Source organism: Arachis duranensis, chromosome 10 (genome assembly GCF_000817695.3).
Source record: "Arachis duranensis cultivar V14167 chromosome 10, aradu.V14167.gnm2.J7QH, whole genome shotgun sequence".
NCBI classification, from domain to species: domain Eukaryota; kingdom Viridiplantae; phylum Streptophyta; class Magnoliopsida; order Fabales; family Fabaceae; genus Arachis; species Arachis duranensis.
The window spans coordinates 43,451,572-43,474,331 of NC_029781.3; the positions used below are offsets into that span (position 1 = coordinate 43,451,572).

The 22,760-nt window shown below is 37.1% G+C and overlaps 1 non-coding gene across 1 annotated transcript; it reads right to left on the reverse strand.

The window, feature by feature from the left end:
* Window positions 1-22,091: 22,091 nt before the first annotated feature.
* LOC127743558 (small nucleolar RNA R71) lies at window positions 22,092-22,199 on the reverse strand. The gene has a single exon (XR_008004944.1). It is a non-coding gene; the product is annotated as a small nucleolar RNA R71 (small nucleolar RNA).
* Window positions 22,200-22,760: the final 561 nt, after the last annotated feature.

Genomic DNA, 22,760 nt, shown 5'->3' on the forward strand with positions numbered 1-22,760 from the left:
TGCTTCCCTCATTCCTCAAACCATTAGTTTATTCTCTCTTTTCAATAAATGCAACATTAGTTTAGATTTAAATAACCTTTACTCTTTACTTTATCTTTCATTTTTACCAATTCCACTTTGTGCGAGTCTTCTTTAGCCTTCTTCTTCTTCGAGTAGTTTCCTTCTCTGCCTTCATCAAGTTCATCACTGTCGATATCCCTTCTATTAACATTTTAAGGTTAGTGATTCTGATACTTCTTGTTCATGCATGTGATTTTCCCTTTTTGAAGCTTTTATTTTTTAATCTTTGTTCATTCTTCCTATTTTGTGGATTTTGTTTGATGCCCCTTGCCATTTTCCATGTGTTTCCTTTTGTTTATTTTCTTTTGATTAGGCCAAATATAGGTGGGACACCATTGTTTTTGTTTTCAAGTAGCTTGATGATTTTGCTTGCCCTCGTTCTTGTGCTTCCAAGATTTTATTTTTTCTTTTTTTAGCTAAAATTTTGTAGTGTTAGAACTTATCCTTCTTGGTAATAGTAGTGATGTAGTGGTGCCTCTGTAGGTGATGGCTAGGAAAAAGGTCATTGGGGCTCGTTATCGTGGCAGTGCAAATTTTTTGAGACCCCGACCTGCCCCGATGAATGGCAAGCTCCTGGTGCTCGTTCTTGGATATCGTACCTTCACTTAGGGTCTTCTTCTATTTTTTCACTTTGACAGTCCCATTTAGGTCACAAGGTCGTGGGTTTATATCTTTTTGTGGTGAGCCGAATAGAAGAATTTTTACTTTATTTGAAGAATCCTATCATCGATTCAAAGAATTTTTTTTAAGGTTGAGGGGGTTGAGGGTACCACTCCTTTCTTTCTGACTTTAGAGGGTGCCAAGAGATTTAACCTCTATTGGAACTTCCATGTTTCCTCACCGAAAATCCAACTTTCTCATGTGAATACTGACGAACTCCTCAGTATCAATTTATTAATGATGCTGTGGAATGAGTGTCTGTTGACTCTGAGAGATATTCTCATAAACGAGCAGGCTGCTCGGAATGCCATCAGTAAGATTCCAAATCTTTTCGTCTCCATTTATTTCTGACTTCTTTATTTAATGAGTTATCTTTTGCTTTATCTTATAGTTGACATGGTTGGAGGTCTTGCCGCCATTGAAGAGATGAAGAGGAGGTTGGTATCCCAACCTCCTATCACAGCTGGTGGTGACGGGGGTTCGTCGTCTGCGACCATAAGTCGATGAACTCAATAGCTTGGTTATTACTCTTTAGACTAAGCAGACTTCCCTCGAGGATAAGGTGAAAACTCTGGTAATGCCGCTTCGGATTTAAGGAAGGCGACCCTGAAGAAGTAGGTTTGCGAGTTAATAAAGAAGACTGAGGAGCTTGACCTTGCTGTTCGGAGAGCCGAGTAAGTGACTATCGATAATGTCTTTGATGCCAAGACTAATATCAAGGAGCAGATTAAGCTGAAGGCTCCCGACTTGGATGTCTCCAAAGTCAAAGCCTTCAAAAAGATTGTGGATGGGAAAGTTGTTCCCTTTTTATGATTTACATACAATTTTCTTTACTTATTTTCTAAGTATTTTGGGGTTGGTACCTCGTTATTTCTGACACTTTTTGCAGTATCATTACCGTTTCTTTTCAGGATTAAGTTATGTGTTTTCGTTATGTCAGGGTAGATGAATGTTTAAAAACCATTTTATACTACTTGTCTTAACCCTTTCTCTTTGTTAAACCGTTTGCTTCGAACTTTACTTTTTTAGCTCGATTTCGATTTTACACGAGTAAGGTGACGTTCGCTAAGCGCAACATTGAATTCATAGTAAGACTTAAGGATTTTCAAGAAATTTAAACATACAAAGAAATTGAAAAAGGGAATAGGAAAAGAGTGCCCTTTATTTCATGAAGTGAAATAGGATTATTTGAAACTGTTACCACCATTTAAGAGAAGCATTTCCTCAAATGGATTGCATTCCAAGTCCGTGGTATCTCGGTGACGTCCAAGGTTTCCAGCTTGTATGCCCCTTTCCCTAGTACCTCCTTTACTCTGAAAGGTCATTTCCATGTTGGAGCTAGCTTTTCTCGCGTTCCTAGCACCTTGGCATTGGCTTGTCTTAGGACAAAATATCACTTTTGAAAAGTTCTGGGTCAGACTTACATGTTGTATCTCTTGGCTACCTTTTGCTTTAGAGCTTGTTCTGCTAGGTTGGCCATACTTCTGACTTCGTCAATTAAATCCAAGTTTTCATGGGTTGCCGATGACCCTAGAAGCATTCTTGGGCTCCGCTCTCCGAGCTCCACTGGAATCATAGCATCTTCACCATAGGTCAACTTGAACAGAGTCTCATTGCTGGTGGAGTGTACTGTAGTTCGGTATGACCATAGCACTGACCACACCTCGTCAGCCCAAGAACCAAGATGATCATCTAGTCTTTTGTTCAATCCATTCAAGATTACCTTGTTTGCAACCTCGGCTTACCCATTGGCCTGGGGATATTCTACCGAGGAAAAAATTTGCTGAATTCCTAAGACAGACAGTAGTTTTTGAAATCTTGTGCCTGTGAACTGGGTTCCGTTGTCTGTGACAATGGATTCGGGAACCCAAATCTCGCTATGATGTCTTTCCATATGAACTTCCGACATTGAGCAGAGCTAATGCTAGCCAAGGGTGTAACTTTGATCTATTTGGTGAAATAGTCTATAGCAACTATAAGGTATCTCACCTGCCTGGAACCTTATGGGAATGGTCCCAACAAGTCTATCCCCCATTTAGCAAATGGTTGCATTGGCATAACAGAAACGAGTTCATGGGGTGCTGCCTGATGGAGGTTACTGTGTTGTTATCACATTTCTTTACATACTCCGTAGCGTCTTGGATGAGCGTCAGCCACTAGTATCTAGCTCTGATGACTTTCTGTGCCAACGATTTTCCGCCTAAGTGTTGTCCACAACACCTGATGCGTGAGCATCTTTTATATATTTTTTACTATTTTAGATATGAATTTATTGAGTTTTATTTAGATTTTAATGTTTGAAACCTATTTGGATGCTACTTTGTGGCGCATTGTGGTTTTATTAATTTCACAAAAGATTCAAGCGAGTCTGATAGAGTTCGTACAAAAGAAAAAGGAAGAAAGAGGATGCTATCAACCCTGACTTATAGAGATCCAATTGACAAATTTTTAATGGCGTTAGAAAGCTAACTTCAAGAGCTTTCCAATGATATATAATAGTTTATACTTTTTCTCTGACATCACTGCCTTGTGGGATGCTAAACGTCAAGCCTGGCATTTAGCGCTAGGAAGACAGCAACAACTAGAATCTCACTGCCTTGCCTGGCGCTAAACACCAATTCTGGCACTGAACACCTAAAGTGCGGATCAACCTCACCCAAAGGAGCATCTTTAACTAGATTTGGCTTTTTATTATTTTGTTTTATCTTATTTTTGTTATTTTTAATTACAAACAAAATCTTTTAGGTTTAGAATTTATTATTTTATTTTAGTTTGAAATCAAATTAGGTTAGATATAAAAGAAAAAAGATTTAGCCCTTCATGGGATCTTCTCTCTTACGCTCTTTCACATTTTCCGTACCCTAGTTTTCTCTCTGAGTCATGAGCCACTAAACCTCCTTGGTTAACGTTAGGAGTCCTCCTAAATTGCTAATTACTTGGACTTAACGGGATATGTGATATATAATCCTTTTATAACTAGGGAATTAGGATTTTTGTGGCTATAAACTAGGATTGAACCGAACCCTCTAATTGAACTTAAGTGACCAAGACATTGGCAATTAACTAGGTTGGAGGAGACTAAATCACTAAGACATTAGGGTTTAGTCACTGACAGTTTGCCATGAAATAAATCTTACATGATTAAATTAGTTGGTAAGAAAACTTAATTCGGAAGAATAAACATCTCCAAAACCTTATTCGTTTTATCACATATATTTCACACAATTCTCATTGTTTGCATTCTCTTCTTTCTGAAATATCATTTAATACATTTGAACACCAAAACATCACTTTCTGCCTACCTGACCAAGAAATCATTCGACTATTGTTGCTCAGTCCATGAATCCTTGTGGGATCAACCCTCACTCACCTGAGGTATTACTTGGTACGACCTGATGCACCTGCTGGTTTAGTGTGGTACGACCCAAATTTTTGGCGTTGTTGCCGGGGATTGACTGTGATTGACAACTAACGGTTGTTTGATTGCTTAGATTAGGCTCTTTTAGCTTTTAGTTTTATTTATTTATTTCAGTGTTTATTTTCTTAGTAATTTTCAAATTTTTGGTGTTACTTGTTCAGTTATTTTATTTTATTTCTTTCACATAGGATACCTCACTTGGAATTCTCTGCACTCTGACATAGAGAATCCCACTTTTCTTTGTTTTATGTTTGTTTATGAGAAGGAATAGGGACAAAGAACCCCTTCTAGATTTTGACCCTGAGATTGAGAGAATTGCAAGAAGACGTCTGCAGCAAGCTAGGGCTTGTAGAGCTGCTAAAAATCTCAGGGATAGCTCTTAGAAAGAAGTTGAAGAGTCCACTACGGAGCTCAACAACAACAACATCAATGTAGTTAATGCAAATGTTGTTAATCTGAATGCAAATGGGCAACCTAGGAGGACCCTTTGCTCTTATACTATACCTAGCCCAGACTTTTATGGGAATAGTTTTATTTGCCCCTGGTTAATGCAAATAAATTTGAGCTAAAGCCTCAGTTGATCTCTCTAGTGCAGCAAAACTACCAGTTTCACAGACTCCTAGAGGAAGATCCCAACTTATTTATTTCTAGTTTCCTGCAGATCGGTGATATTGTGAAGACTAATGAAGTCCATCCTAATAATGTCTACAAGCTATTTCTCTTCCCATTTGCTGTGAGAGATAGAGCAAAATAGTAGCTTGATACTCAGCCCAAGGAGAGCTTCGACACTTGAGATAAGGTGATCAACACGTTTCTGACCAAGTTCTTTCCTCCTTAAAAGTTGATTATGGTGAGGACAGATGTTCAGACCTTCGGGCAGAGAGAGGGCGAGTCTCTCTATGAAGCCTGGGAGAGGTACAAATTGATGTTCAAGAAGTGTCCCCCAGATGTTTTCTTAGACTGGATTTAATTGCATATTTTTATGATATTCTAAGACCGCTAGGATATCTTTGGATAATTCTACAGGAGGGTCACTTCACATGAAGACCCCTGATGAAGTTATAGAGCTGATTGAGATGGTTACTAACAACTAGTATTTATACTCTTCTGAGAGGACCTCAATAAAGAATAGAGTCATGGAGTCGGATACCTTGGATGCTATTCTCGCCCAGAACAAAGGTATCAGCAAATCAATGCTCTTACACAACACTTGAGTGGAATGCAAGTTTCAGCTGTAAGTACTCAAGATACTTCCTATGATATAAGTGGTGGCTTCCCTCAAGGTGAGACTTACGAATATGGCTAGTTTGTTCCTAAATAGGTTAATTATATGAGAAATTTTTCTAGAAACTCTAATAATGATCCCTATTCCAAGACTTTTAATCAAGGGTAGAGGTATCATCCGAACTTTGGGTGGAGAGACCAATCTTAGAGGCAACCGAACTTTAATAATTCACAGGATGATTTTAATCAGAACAATTTTAATAACTGTCAGTTTCAGCCCTCTCAGCCATAGCAAGCACCCTCTCAACCTCAGAATGATCCTGACTTGGCCTCTATAGTTGCAAAAAACCAGAATTTCACTTAGGAACTTGGAGGTTCAGATGGGTCAACTAGCCACAAACGTTGCTAAAATTGATTAGAGGTCCATCAACACGCTTCCTAGTAACACAATTCCAAATCCAAGAGAGGAGTGCAAGGCCATCATAAGTTATTGAGGAGCCGGTTGTAAAAGAAGCTCCAGAGAAGACTAAAGACCCTGCAGTGCACGTCCCCTCCAGACACCCGGACAACCCTTTTTCGATTGATCCTGAGAAGTATCCAGCATTGTCTAAAGCAGTAGAGTACAAACCAAAGATACCATATCCTCAGAGGCTTCAAAAGGAGACCAAGGACAAACAGTTTTTAAAGTTCTTAGGAGTCTTTAGAAAGTGCAAATCAATATTCCTTTTGCTGAGGTTTTGGAGCAAATGCCTCTCTATGTCAAGTTTATGACGGAATTACTTTCCAAAAAGAGGACTTTAAAAGGAGATTAGATAGTGATTTTGACCAAGGAATACAGTGCCATAATTCAGAGGAACTTGCCAAAGAAGATGCCATACCTAGGAAGCTTTCAGATTCCATGCCCTTGTCTGTGATGAAGAAGTTGCAAATCAAAGAAGAATAACCAACAAGGATAGCATTGCAAATGGCAGACAAATCTCTGAAACCTGCACATGGACTAGTGGAGAATATCTTGGTCAAGGTGAGAAAGTTCTTTCTCCCAGTAGATTTTGGGATTCTTGACACAGGAGAGGATGAAAATGCTTCTATAATCCTTGGTAGACCATTCATAGCCACTAGTAGAGCTCTGGTTGATGAGGAAGAAGGTGAATAAGTGCTTAGAGTGGAGAATGTGCAACTGGCCTTTCATGTCTTCAAAACTATGCATTCATCAGGCAAAGAGGAGAAGTGCATACTATAACATCCCGATTCTCCACAGAGTTATTCTCGAAAATTCTATGACGAGAAATTCGATAAATATATGAGGGTCACCTAATCATAAAATAATCGGGTGGATTTAGACTCGATAAGTGAAAAGAATAGATATACCGTGAGAGATAAATGCGTGTCCTAAGCTGAAAATCGTACCAAACAAACTCCACCCTTCCATAATCAAACCGGTTTTTCCTCCATTACAAAGCCATGGTTTTTTTTCTTCCTCCACATTTTTCTATCAAACATCACAAAATTTTATATCTTTAATTATTCATTTGATGAATTAATTAAAGTGAAGTATAAATATTTCATTAAGATTAGTCATATATGAACCAACACATTAAATCGCTTTTTTTTCGGTTCAACCGAACCATAACATACACATCATCAAGAACTTAACCATGATTAAAGCCGTAATCTTATTCATCCTTCCTCTGATAACCGAAACAGAGAGAAACTCCCAAACCAAGGTTACACCTCTTGGTTTCCTCATGTGATGATGGGCTCTGATTAGGTGTTCTCTAGAGGAAGAACCACGCAACCCTCTTCACCACCTCATCCCACTTCTTCTTCTCCTATTTATATGTCCACCATTTCTTCTGGGTATTCCTTTTCAAACGCATAAAAATTTACTCGGGAACTAGAGAGCAATAGAATGACAGAAGAAGTAGGAGTGACGCCAAAAGGAAGTTAAGGAGGAGTCTTTCTAATTCTTCTTGTTTTCCATCGATTAAAGCAACAAGAGGAATAGGGTGATTGCATGAGATGAGGCTGACCGAAGCTAAAAGGGCTGACCAAAGCTCTAATTTCATGTGGTTAGGGTTTCTAATTCAAGGAAAAAAGCGCAAACATAATTTTGAACTTCAAAAGAGGTAAGGGATATGACAGTTAGATTGTTATTTGTGGCTGTGTTTGCTGATGAGAATTAGTGAATTATCATATGCTTGATTGATGATGAATCTAGCTTTATTATGTGCTTGAATGATGATCAAAGTATAAGAATTTTTATGTGTGACATAGTGCAGAAAAGTAAAAGTTTGATTATGATTAAGTACTTAAAATTGTGAAAATGGTTACATTTGGGTTCTTGGGCTGTGTTGGCTACGAAGACAACTTAGGATAACTGAAGAAAGGATAGATATGTAATTTTTGAAAGCTTATAAGTTTAAATGAGGGTTATGTCATGTGAGGTTGTCGGAAGTGCATTGTACATAATTTCAGCAATTTCTGCATAATTGGCAGCAAAATGAACGAATTTCTGGAGGCAGACCATATCATAATTTTGGATGAAATTTTTTTTGTATGAAACTTTAATGTGTTCTGAATGTCTCATAAAAATTCCAGAATTAATTGATAAATGGATTAGGAGAAATGAATTTTAGAAGATTGATGATGTTCTACATACTTGCGCCTCAGCGGTTGTATGATGTAGGACAGGTGGCCTTTGTTTCCTTAGAATTTTCTTTCCGTCACTTTTGTAGCTTTTTGAGGGATAGGGTTTGTGATTTTCTTCTGTTAGCCCGGATACCAGTTTAGGAGTTTTCTATATGAACCGGTTATCTAGGGAATTATCAGTTGTATGTATGAATATATGTATATCTAAGTGTGTCACGTTTGTAACAAGCTAACTTTGGATGTGTATATATATGTGAATACCGTTTTACTTTATGAACTATGTGCTACTTGAACTATTTCTTTTTTTATTAGTATATGCTTTTATAGTACGTGTATGCTGATGTCTAATTTTGGATTCCAACATAAATAAAATGTAAAGTATAAACCCGGCTAACTTATACGATTTTGCTAGTGTGTAAGGCTCATATGTAGTAAATATCTTCGAATCTAGAGTGTTATAGGGATACTAGAAAGTAACATCTGACGACTGGTAGTGATCTGGACCTGTCAAAAATTGGGTCGTTACAACTTGGTATCAGAGCAGTTTGTTCTTAATAGAGTCTGGGAATGGACTGACTATGCTTCATTGCATACTCTACTTTTTGTTTTCTCATGCTGTTAGCATATCTTCATTGATACATTTAGCATGATCGTTTGTGAGCACTTGTTCAGGAATTATTCATACTTGACCAGATACATTATGGTTGATCACCTTGATGTTGATTGTTGGGAATGAATAAGACCTCAATGAATGTGAATAGACGAATTTATCTATATAGGATTTCTCGCAACACCTGCGATTATCATATAGACTGCCATCATAAAACTTTCAAACGCCGTTGACCACACTTATATGGGATGCAGCTGCTGTACTTAGAAGTACGGTTGACTGTTAGACATTGGGATAGGAATAGTACAAGAGGAGATACGAATAGCTTAGTTTATTAAGGTAGTACATTGACCTTAGTCGAACCCTCAAACCCCATCTGTCTTTGTTATCGGGATTTATCAAGCCTCAAGCGTGAATGACTCGATTTGGAAGTATGACACGTACAACTAGGAGGGCACCTAGGTGCAGCCTTGATGATGTGGCACTTCGAGCGACACGTTCATACATCAAAGGAACTAGGATGCATCCAATAGAGCTAGGATATTTGCAATAAAGCTAAGAACGAAGCCTATAATAGAACGTATGAAGAAGGTTGAAAGGTTACCTGATGAGTGCAAAATTTCAAGGTATAATTGATTTGACCCAAAAATCCAAGAAGGAGAATTACCACCCAAGGAAGATCAAGAGTTCTGCTAAGCTAGTACGAGGAGTTGACTGATCGAAGGACACACCACAAGGCATGAGGTATAGTGCAAGCAAGCTATCAAGTGACTGTAACACAAGACCACCGAACATACTTGACCCTGCATAAGAATAAACCTCAAGATCAGACATGACGAGAATGGTTACAATGAATCCAAGACAACTCAATGTAAGTGATGCACAGTAAAAGCGTAGTGGCACAAAATACGAACGTGAAGAGATTCCATCGACTTCTCTTATGAATACCTTTAGGAGCAACCCTTTCCATGCATAGGATAGTTGTTGGGATAGTTAAGATAGGATCTTTTGTGGTTTTATAACCCTTAAGATATACTCGAAGTTTCGAGGACGAAACATTTTGTAAGGTGGGTGGGATATAACATCCCGATTCTCCACAGAGTTATTCTCGAAAATTCTGTGACAAAAATTTGATAAATATCTGAGAGTCACCTCATCATAAAATAATAAGGAGGATTTATACTCGATAAGTGAAAAGAATATATATACCATGAGAGATAAACGCATGTCCTAAGATGAAAACCGTACTAAAAAACTCCACCCTTCCATAATCAAACCGATTTTTTCTCTATTAAAAAGCCACATTTTTCTTTTTTTTCCTCCACATTTTTCTATCAAATATCACAAAATATTATATCTTTAATTATTCATTTGATGAATTAATTAAAGAGAAGTATAAATATGTCATTAAGATTAGTCATATATGAACCAGCACATTAAACTGCTTTTTTTTGTTCAACCGAACCATAACATACACATCATCAAGAACCTATCCATGATTAAAGCCCTAATCTTCTTCATCCTTTATCTGATAATCGAAACTGAGAGAAACTCCCAAACCAAGGTTACACCTCTTGGTTTCCTCATGTGATGATGGGCTCTGATTAGGTGTTCTCTAGAGGAGGAACCACACAATCCTCTTCACCACCTCGTCCCACTTCTTCTTCTTGTAACAACCCTAATTTTCGAGTACATGAGATATTTTCTAAAGATACAGAGAACTCCGGAGGATCGGCAAAAGGAGAACCTTTGATATATCATCAAGTATCTCAATCCTCATTGTCATTATATCATCCTTAAGCTAGAACCTTTTCCGAGTCAAGCTCGATAACGCAGTCACGAAGAACATAGTTTTTGAACCGTATCGGTTAGGAGTTTTGATCCGGTTTTTCGTAAATAGTCTCAGTTTGACGAACCGGACTCGATTCATGAGAGAAGAGAGATAATAGGATAATATTATCATTATATTAGTATTAGAAAATGCTTGAATGATATTATAAGGTTACCTGGTCTGTTTTTGTTAAAAACAGAAAATCGGTTTAACCGGGTTTACGGTTTATTGGTGCAGCTTAGCACCAGCACTCTCTGATGAATTTAGCAATGCTAAGGCCTCATTATACATGTTCTATTCTCATAATAAATATGTTACTAGTGTCATTTATGCTAGTAGCTCAGAAAATAAATTTTAGAGATGTTGTTTTTAGAGATGTTTTTGTGAGTGTTCCGATACACCAAGTTTTAGTAGTTGTACACCAGAGATATTTTAATATTATTTTAATCCACCTCCAAGCCAACCAATCACAACTCACCCTACACCCCCAAAACCCCCAAGGCTGCCTCATTTGCTCATTGTGGCCGAAAATCACCAAGAGAAAAAGGAGAGAAAGTTCTTGGTTCATAAATCTTCAAAGCTTGATTTCTTCTGAACCAAAACTCAAATCAAAATTCCGATTTCACCAAAATGACCCTCTCTTCTTCCTCTACATAACCATATAACATATCAAGGCTGGAAATAAGGTGAGATGGCTGTCTCCCTCCCTCTTCAATTCGGTTTTCAAGGAAAACCATGCAAAACATGTATTTTCTGGATGTTCTTCCTTAGATCTCTTGCTTAGCCTGACTTATGAGCCAAGAATCTTATATTCCCAGCATGTTTAAGGTGATAAATCCCTTCCTAACATGTTGATTAAGGTTTGGTCAATTGAGGTTTTATGGATTCAAAGTTGTTCTTGATGTGTTTTAGTAGGAAAAAGTGCAAAAAGAACACCTAAAATCATAACCGGATTTGAGGCAGCAAATCAAGGTAGAGTTTGGTAAAATTAATCTTGATTAATTATGTTTGAGTTGTATGATTATAATATGATTTGAATCATGTATAAAAGATGGGGTTTTAGTGGCTGGGAATTTATTTTGAATTTTGGTAAAAATCGGTTGCTGAAAAGACTGAAAAACGAGTAAAAACAGAGAAAGAATCTGAAGAATTTATGAAGAACATGAAGAACACTTTGAGTGTGGTGAAGAACATTGAAGAACACCTTTTTGATTCATAAAAGGGCAAGGAAGTAATTATTTTGGTGTTTGAGGGGTTATTTTGTAATTTCTAATATTAAGGTGGTTAAAGTAGAAATATTAAAAGTTACGGGTGGTAAAAAGTGAATTTTAAAGGTTAAAGGTAAAAGGTAAGTTAATTTTCGAAAAATAATGATAAAATAATAAATAATAATAAAATATTAAATAATAATATTTAATTAAAAATAATATTTTAATAAAAATAATAAAATAATGCAGAAAAGGCAGTTTTCTGTAAAAGCTTTAGAAAGACAACTTTAAGTGCAGAATTCTCCTAATTACCTTCATAAAACACTTAGGGAGTGGTAAGAACATATTAGTGAGGTAAAGATAAAAGAAAGATAAAAGTCAAAGGAAAGATAAAAATCGAAGAAAAGTCTGTAAAATTTTAACAACAGAGAAACAGACAGAGACTAGTGAACAAACTAGGGCAACATCGTTGGTTCTTGATTTGCGAATAGGGTTAGGTATTATATGAAAAGTTAAACTGTTTCAGTATAGACTTAATGAACCTATACTTGGGACAGGCTAACTAATCATATCGAAATTTACATAAGCTTTAAATACATACGTTAAACAGAGAAATCAGAACAGAGTAAAGAAACACAGAGAACAGAGTAACCAGAGCAGAATAAAGGGATACAGAGAAAAGAGTAACCAGAGCAAAGTAAAAAGACAAAGAGAAAAGAGTAATGTGATAAAGAGAAATGGTTTGAGTTACGATGTTGAAGAAGTAAAAGCTGTAAAGTTTGTACAGCATGATTGAACAAAGAAAGAAAGAAGTACTGCATAAGAATGTGAAAGTGACGATGATAATGAGAATGATTGTGTGATGATCTGCTGCGTGAAGGCAGTCAGATAGATGGTGGTACGACCACTGAGAGTGCTTTCCTGGGATACTTAGCTATAATGCTATTCTGTAAGTCAGAGGACTCTTACAGAGGTATCGAGAACACATGACTAGCATATACTCCTGTAAGTCAAAGGAATCTTACAGTGAGAGTGTGTGTATGCTCTTGTAAGTCAAAGGACTCTTACAGAGAGTGTGTTGGGCAGATATAAGTTAACTAGCTCCGCCATGCAAGTCAAAGGACTCTTGCAGTGGGTTGCTAGTGCCGCCCTGCAAGTCAAAGGACTCTTGCAGTGGTTTGCCTCACAAGTCAAAGGACTCTTGCGAGGGACATTGCCAACAGGAAAGCCTTACCTGGTCAGAGGACTCCGGGTAACGTCGGGAGCGGGTATGTAACCGACAAATGAGCTCATTACCTGCGCTAGGATTAGACATGCATCATACTTGGTTGTGCATTTTCTCTATTATGATTGTTGCATGAATGTATGCTTTCTTTGTTTGTATTCTATTCTCTGTGTTTGTGTCTGTGTTTTATTTTCTTGTATTCTTCTATTTGTGATCTTTTTCTGTTTTCTCTATTTTCTCTATTTATCTGTCTTCTGTTTACTACTTCTTTATATTCTGTTATTAGTCTGCTAAACAACGCAAAATTAATGAACGTAACTAATAACCCCGACCCTACTAAGAACTCCCCAGTTCTTACCCCTTCTCTCTCCTTCCCCCTCCAGATGGAAGCATGAGTACCCTTCCGTAGTTCGCTGATGACTGTTCGTAAAGAGGATTCCGCTCTAGGTAGTTTTCTGAGTCTAGGGTGAATCCCGTTCTCTGTTCATATGTATATACGGTGAGGCCAGCCAACGTCTGCACCCCGCTTATCTACAAACTTTAGCCTAACTCCTTCGTACGATGTTGCTGTTATGTGGCCACTCGATGAAGTACTTGAGAGACGCTCTTTGATGTCATATGATCGTGCAAAGGAGTAGTATACGACCTTCCACCTTTTGATGACGTTCCACCTGACTTGAGTTTAAAAGACCTAGAACGTCTTTTCCCTCGCTTTAGTAGGTTAGAGGGACTAGGTGAGTATAGAGTCTAGGCTAGCCTGGGTGCCAGCTTAGGGACTTCTTGAACAGGTCAGGGCCTAGGATGTTGTATGTATATATATGTATATAGTTATTATTTAGCTATATCTAGGGGTGTTTTAACTAACAGTCTATGTTCTAATAAAGCTGGATCACAGAATGTTGTCAACTGCTTGAGATGTTTTTATGTGTGGTTGTTTATAACTGTTTTATCTATTATTATTTATGAATTGCTTATGAATGATTCTGTTTATTAATCCAAATGTTCTCAAAAAAAAAGTACCTCGTAAAATAGCTACGCTTTTAACAACGAATCATGCTCATATAATAAATAATAGATAATAATTAGGTAGACAAGTTGGTAGCGCTTAGTTTCTGGTATGATCATGACGTACCAGAAATTGGGTCGTTACACTTCTCCTATTTATATGTCCACCATTTCTTCTGGGTATTCCTTTTCAAACACATAAAAATAGACTCAGGAACCAGAGAGCAAGAGAACGACAGAGGAAGTAGGAGTGACGCCAAAAAGAAGTTAAGGAGGAGTCTTTCCAATTCTTCTTGTTTTTCATCAATTAGAGCAGCAAGAGGAACTGGGTGATGGAATGAGATGAGGCTGACCGAAGCTAAAGGGCTAACCGAAGCTCCAATTTCGTGTGGTTAGGGTTTCTAATTCAAGGAAGAAGCACAAACAGAATTTTGAACTTCAAAAGAGGTAAGAGATAGGACAGTTAGATTGTTATTTGTGGTTGTGCTTGCTAATGAGAATTAGTAAATTATCATATGCTTGATTGATGATGAATATTGATTTATTATGTGGTTGAATGATGATCAAAGTATATGAATTGTTATGTGTGACATAGTGCAGAAAAGTGAAAGCTTGATTATGATTAAGTACTTGAAATTGCAAAAATGGTTACATTTAGGTTCTTGGGCTGTGTGAAGGAGGAAAAATGTTGGTAATGAATTTCTCAATAAAATCACATTGCAAATATAGATCTAAACTGACAATTAAACCTTAATCAACGTTTAAATTGTTTGTCACAAGTACAAACCCAATAAAATAAGCGAAGTATTCAAACCTCGAGTTGTCTTTTAAAGGAATTGCAGGGAAGTGTGTTTATTATTGGTTGTGGAAAAGTATATTTTTGGGTTTAGGTTTGATAATAGAAAATATAAATTGCGAGATAAATAAACTAACAACTAAGAAAGGTCCTAGCAAGGATTGAGAATTAGAATTCCTATCCTCATTATCATCATCAATTGTGATGGTAAGTGCAAATCGCTTTCACTTAGTTATCCTCTAACAAATGAAGGAAAGTCAAGCGAGCAAAATCGACTTAAGTTCACAAGTCCTAATCAAAGACTAGATTTAGTGAGGCTCAAGCCAACTAGTAACTTTCAATCACCAATCAACAAAAGAATTTTGATAACTCAAGAGTCTCTAATTAATCAATCCAAGTCAAGAACACAAAAATCTATTTTAAAATCCAACCAAGTATTTTATCAAAAACTTGGAAGACACAAAATAAAAACATAGAAAAGTAACAAGAAATAGTAAAATCTAAGATTGACAAAAACAAGAAATTAATAACCAATAATTAAAGAAAGAAGCAATAAACATGAAATACCTCAAATTGCATTAAAGGGAAATTGAATCTAACAAGAAGAGTTCATAAACTAAATTGGAAAAATAAAGAAATCAACAAGAGGAGATAAACTAAGATACTAGAACAATAAAAGGTAGAAGAACACTAAATTAAGACAAGATAAAATTCTGAAGCTAAGAAGAAATAAGACTAAAAAAAAACTAAAACCTAGAGAGAGGAGAGAGCCTCTCTCTCTAGAAACCTACATCTAAAACCTCATCTGTGTGAATGAATGAATGATTGATGGTTCCTTCTAGCTCTACTCTGCAGCCTCTTGTCTTCATTTTCGGACCTGAAACTGGGTCAAACCAGCCCAGAAATTGGCCCCAGTGAATTCCCTTTAATGAGGCACGTGACGCTCGTCACGCATACGCGTCATCTGAACTCTACATGGTCCACGCGTATGCTTCATCCACTCATGCGCGTCATTTGTCTGCTGCACCAGTCACGCGTATGCTTCATCCACGCGTACACGTCACCAACAGCTTATCAAATCTTCAAATTCTTGTGTTCCTTCCACTTTTGCATGCTTCCTTTCCATCCTCTAAGCCATTCCTGCCCTATAAACCCTGGAATCACTTAACACACACATCATGGCATCAAATGGTAATAAGAGAGGATTCAAAATTAGCAATTAAGAAGTATGTTTTCAATCATAGCACAAAATTAGGAAGGATTTACAAAACTATGCAATTTACATGAATAAGTGTGAGAATAGTTGACAAAACCCACTCAATTCAATACAAAATAAATCATAAGACAGTGGTTCATCACTGTGTTGGCTGTGAAGACAATTTAGAATAACTAAAGAAAGGATAGATATGTGATTTTTGAAAGGTTATAAGTTTAAATGTGGGTCATGGCATGTGAGGTTGTTGGAAGTGCATTATGCATAATTTTGGCAATTTCTGCATAATTGACAAAACAGAATGAACGAATTTATGAGAGTGGTCCAGATCATAATTTCGAATGAAACTATTTTTATATGAAACTTTAATGTGTTCTTAATATCTCATAAAAATTCCAGAATTAATTGATAAGTGGATTGGGAGAAATGAATTTTTGAAAATTGATGGTTTCTGTAGAAAATTCTGTTTCCTTACTGCAGAAGCACCAACTTTCCACGCACATAATTTTCAATTCTGGAAAGTGTTTTAACTGAAACCAACGGTGATTTCAATCTTTGTGTACCTACAATATGCAGTTTAAATTTCATATCAAAATTTTTTTAACCAATTAGATATGTTGCAAAGAGTGTGGTAGCTGGCTGGATTTTGAAAATAGAATTCTAAAAGGCTGGGATGAGTTTCTAACCTCATAACTTTTTCATATGACATGGTAACAATCTGGAATTTAATTTTCTAGAAATCTAGAAGTGTCGAGTTTAAGGACATAAATTTTGAAAGGCAATGGGTGAGAATTGAATTTTTAGTGAATTTAACAAGTTTACTACTCCCAGGTGTTTTTCTGCAATGATAGTAGAATTTTCAAAGATTTGTATAAGTTTTAATTATGGTCGGAATACCCCAGAACCAAGTTTTATTTTCTAAACTCGTGATTTTACAATAACTAAGGGTATTAAAGAAAGTGTAATGACCAATTAAGAATGTCTACATGATAAATTGTTAAGGAAAGTTTGAAAGTTGTTAAGACTGAGGGAACCCGTAAGGGTGGTTTTAGTGCTATTTTAGGGGAGATTGTGTCTGAATTTCTGTAAAAGTTCAGGGACTTAGTTAAATGGAAATGTGTAAGTTGTCCCCAAGAAGGTTTAAAGTTAATCGTGATGCGAAGGTATGTGTAGCTAAGTGGTAATACGGAGGTACGTTTAATAATGTGGTGATGCGGATGTATGTATATGTAATTGGTGATGTGGAGGTATAATGAAAAGAAAGAAAATGAGAAACCATGAGTGAAAAAAATAATTGAAATGGATAATGATTCATGAAAATTGTTCATACCCTGGGTCGAGCTGTACGACCCGGGCTGGCCAAAGACACAAGTGACCGACCTCTTCAGGTTGGGCCACCGACCACTTCTAAAAGAGTTCGGCCAAATCACCATAGAAGCCTAAGCAGGCCCAAACGAAGGAACGCAGGCCAATCTAAAGGTGGCAAAAGCCTAGAAAGATAGGGCAATTCCCCTAAAAGATAAGATGACTTCACTCAAAGGATAAGATAGGATAACTAACTTATCTCTAGGAAAATCGTTGCACACCATTATAAATACACTGGAGCACCCATGTATAACTCATACTCTGATTCTACACAAAATCCTGCCTAAAGCATGTGCTAACCTAAGCATCAAAGTCTCTTGCAGGTACCACCACCCTCCAGTGATCAAGGATCAGCAGCTCCAACAAGTCGGACATGACAGCTCTGACCGCAACAGCAGATCTCATCCGAGAATGACCTTCAGTTTCAGGTAACCCTCGGAACATTGGCGCCGTTGCCGGGAAACCAGGAAGTCATTCCATTATCATGGAGGACAACCTCGACAACGATCACACCTTCGGTTTAGAAGAAAAGACGCCGCATAAAAACATGGACATAACACCGAAAGATACATCTCAACCAAACGGAGACAAGCATTCTCCAAACACAAAAATTCTAGATGCCCTCCGAGAACAGCAAGACTGTCTCAAGTAGCTCGAACACCAGCGCAAAGCCGAAAGAGACCTTCGGAGGGAAATAAGATGACGCCGAGAGCTAGAGGACAAGCTCCTAAAGCTTGAGGCTGATTGATGGAGCACAGAAAGTGGTGAATTAAAAATTATTAAATTAATTACGTTGCTAGTATAGTTCTTAACTCACCGAAAATCTGCCTATCAATTTAGAAATATGTCACAGAGAATTTAAATTAAAAATTACTGGGAGTTTGAGTCCCAGGTTGTCTCCCAACGAGTTGCAGGAAAGTGTGCTATTTTATTAATTAGATGTTTCCAAAAATTTGAGTTAAGTAGATGGAAAATTAAATTGAAGAAATTTGAATAATATAAATAAAAGCCTTGACTAGGAGTTGATTAGTTGGAATCTCTATTATTGATGGAGTGATTTTAGGATTAATTTATAATTAATGGTTGTTCTGTTTAGTTATCCTTTACTAGGTAAAGGAAAGTCAAACAAGTTGGAATGATAGATCTGTTCACGAGTTGCAACCCACTTAGTTCAAAGGGATTGGTGTTAGTGACAAGATAGTGATGAGCGGATAATTTGTACGCTTTTTGGCATTGTTTTTAGTATGTTTTTAGTATATTTTAGTTAATTTTTAGTATATTTCTATTAGTTTTTAGTTAAAATTCACTTTTCTGGATTTTACTATGAGTTTGTGTATTTTTCTGTGATTTCAGGTATTTTCTTGCTGAAATTGAGGGACTTGAGCAAAAATCTGATTCAGAGGCTGAAAAGGACTGCAGATGCTGTTGGATTCTGACCTCCCTGCATTCGAAGTGGATTTTCTGGAGCTACTGAAGCCTAATTGGCACACTCTCAACGGCGTCTGAAAGTAGACATCCTGGGCTTTCCAGCAATGGATAATAGTCCATACTTTGCCCGAGATTTGATGGCCCAAACCGGCGTCCCAAATCAGCTCAAAACTGCCCGGCGTTAAATGCTGGAACTGGCACAAGAATGGGAGTTAAACGCCCAAACTGGCACAAAAGCTGGCGTTTAACTCCAAGAGAAGTCTCTACACGAAAATGCTTCAATGCTCAGCCCAAGCACACACCAAGTGGGCCCGGAAGTGGTTTTTTATGTCATTTACTCATCTCTTTAAACCCTAGGCTACTAGTTCTCTACAAATAGGACCTTTTGCTATTGTATTTTCATCTTTGGATCATTTTAGATCCTTTGATCATCTTTGGACATCTAGTTCTTAGATCATGGGGGCTGGCCTCTCGGCCATGCCTAGACTTTGTTCTTATGTATTTTCAACGGTGGAGTTTCTACAAACCATAGATTAAGGTGTGGAGCTCTGCTGTACCTCGAGTATTAATGCAATTACTATTGTTCTTCTATTCAATTTGGCTTATTCTTGTTCTAAGATATTCATTTGCACCCAAGAACATGATGAATGTGATGATTATGTGACACTCATCATCATTCTCACTTATGAACGAGTGCATGACAACCACTTCTGTTCTACAAGCAAACAAGGCTTGAATGTTTATCTCTTGGATCCCTTGATCGGAATCTTCGTGGTATAAGCTAGAATTGATGGCAGCATTCAAGAGAATCTAGAAGGTCTAAACCTTGTCTGTGGTATTCTGAGTAGGATTCAATGATTGAATGACTGTGACGAGCTTCAAACTCCTGAAGGCTGGGCATTAGTGACAGACGCAAAAGAATCAGTGGATTTTATTCCAACCTGATTGAGAACCGACAGATGATTAGCCGTGTCGTGACAGGGAGCGTTGAACATTTTCACTGAGAGGACGGGATTGTAGCCACTGACAACGGTGATGCCCAACATACAGCTTGCCATGGAAAGGAGTAAGAAGGATTGGATGAAGACAGTAGGAAAGTAGAGAGACGGAAGGGACAAAGCATCTCTATACGCTTATCCGAAATTCTTACCAATGAGTTACATAAGTATCTCTATCTTTATCTTTATGTTTTATTCATCATCCATAACCATTTGAATCTGCCTGACTGAGATTTACAAGGTGACCATAGCTTGCTTGATACCAACAATCTCTGTGGGATCGACCCTTACTCACGTAAGGTTTATTACTTGGACGACCCAGTACACTTGCTGGTTAGTTGTGCGAAGTTGTGATAAATAGTTGAGATTGCAATTGAGCGTACCATGTTGATGGCACCATTGATGATCACAATTTCGTGCACCAAGTTTTTGGTGCCGTTGCTGGGGAATGTTTGAGTTTGGACAACTGACGGTTCATCTTGTTGCTTAGATTAGGTATTTTTTTTAGAATTCTTAAGAATGAATTCTAGTGTTTCAAGGTGATGTTCTTATCATCACCAAAGCTGATTGATTTTCATCAATTTAGCTCTTGAATGTAATGTCCTGTTGAAGCTTGGCTAGCCATGTCTAATCTTTTTAGACTGTTTTGATATCTTTATTTTCTTTTCCACTTAATTTTCGAAAAAAAACAAAAACAAAAAAATTACAAAATCATAAAAACCAAAAATATGTTATGTTTCTTATTGAGACACTAGTCTCATTTTAAGTTTGGTGTCAATTGCATGTTTCTGTTCTTCTTGCATTCATTCATGTGTCTTAAGTGATCTTTAAGATGTTCTTGATGATTTCATTGCTCTGATCTTTAAATTCTCTTGACTTGAGTGTTTTGTGTGCATTCTCTTTTTGTTAGTGTCAGTAGTATACAAACTGCTAAGTTTGGTGTCTTGCATGCATTGTTATTTGATCTTAGTTGTATTTTGATTATTCCTCATTATTAAAAATCCAAAAAAAATTTTAATTTGTGTCTTTTCAAGTCAATAATATAGAGAATTGAAGATTCAGAACATACTGCAGAGGAATTACACAGAAAAAGCTGGACGTTCAAAACGCCCAGTGAAGAAGGAAAACTGGCGTTTAAACGCCAGTCAGGGTGCCTGGCTGGGCGTTTAACGCCCAAAAGGGGTGAGTTTTGGGCATTAAACGCCAAAATGTGCACCATTCTGGGCGTTTAACGCCAGGATGGCACAAGAGGGAAGATTTTGTTTTTAATGCCAATTTTTTTCAAGTTTTCAAAATTTTTCAAAATCAAATCTTTTTCAAATCATATCTTTTCAATCATATATTTTCAAAATCAATTTCTTTCTATTTTCAAAAATACTTGCTAACAATTAATTATTTGATTCAGCAATTCAAGTATGTTGCCTTTTCTGTTGAGAAAGGTTTAATGTTTGAATCATATCTTTTCTTGTTAGCCAAGTCATTAATTTTCAAAATCACATCATTTTAAATTATTTTTCAAATCATATCTTCTCAATCACATCTTTTTTAAAACCATAACTTTTCAATCATATCTTCTTGATCACATCTTTTTTTAAAATAGTTTTCAATCATATCTTGTTGATTTCTAATTTCAAAATCTTTTTCAAAAATCACTTGATTTCTTTTCCACTCTTAGTTTTCGAAAATCATCAATCAATTTTCAAAATTCTTTTTCAAAATCTTTTAACTTATTTTCGAAAATTCTTCCCTTCTTCTCACATCCTAATTCTTCTACCTCCTCCTTCTATTCCTCTGACACCTCAAGGAATCTCTATACTGTGACATAGAGGATTCCATATTTTCTTGTTCTCTTCTCTTTCATATGAGCAGGAGCAAAGACAAAAGCATTATTGTTGAGGCTGACCTTGAATCTGAAAGGACCTTGAAGCGAAAGCTAAGAGAAGCTAAAGGACAATTCTCTGTAGAGGACCTAACAGAAATCTTCAAAGAAGAAGACATGGCCGCCGAAAACAACAACAATACCAACAATGCAAGGAAGGTGCTGGGTGACCTTACTGCACCTACTCCTGACTTCTATGGGAGAAGCATCTCTATCCCTGTCATTGGAGCAAACAACTTTGAGCTTAAGCCTCAATTAGTTTCTCTAATGCAACAGAATTGCAAGTTTCATGGACTTTCATTAGAAGATCCTCATCAGTTTCTAGCTGAGTTCTTGCAAATCTGTGACACTGTCAAAACCAATGGGGTTGACCTTGAGGTCTACAGACTTATGCTATTCCCTTTTGCTGTAAGAGACAGAGCTAGGATATGGTTGGACTAACAACCTAAAGAAAGCCTGAACTCTTGGGAAAAGCTAGTCAATGCCTTCTTGGCAAAGTTCTTTCCACCTCAAAAATTGAGTAAGCTTAGAGTAGAAGTCCAAACCTTCAGACAAAAGGAAGGTGAATCCCTCTATGAAGCTTGGGAAAGATACAAACAATTGATTAGAAAGTGTCCTTCTAACATGCTTTCTGAATGGAGCATCATAGGTATCTTCTATGATGGTCTGTCTGAATTGTCCAAGATATCATTGGACAGTTTTGCTGGAGGCTCTCTTTATGTGAAGAAGATGCCTGCAGAAGCTCAAGAACTGATTGGATTGGTTGCAAATAACCAATTCATGTACACTTCTGAAAGGAATCCTGTGAACAATGGGATGATTCAGAAGAAAGGAGTTCTTGAGATTGATACTCTGAATGCCATATTGGCTCAGAACAAAATATTGACTCAGCAAGTCAATATGATTTCTCAAAGTCTGTCTGGAATGCAAGCTGCACCAGGCAGTACTAAGGACGCTTCATCTGAAGAAGAAGCTTATGATCCTAAGAACTCTTCAATGGAAGAGGTGAATTACATGGGAGAACCCTATGGAAACACCTATAATCCTTCATGGAGAAATCATCCAAATCTTTCATGGAAGGATCAACAGAGACCTCAACAAGGTTTCAACAACAATAATGGTGGAAGAAACAGGTTTAGCAATGGCAAGCCTTTTCCATCATCTTCTCAGCAACAGACAGAGAATTCTAAG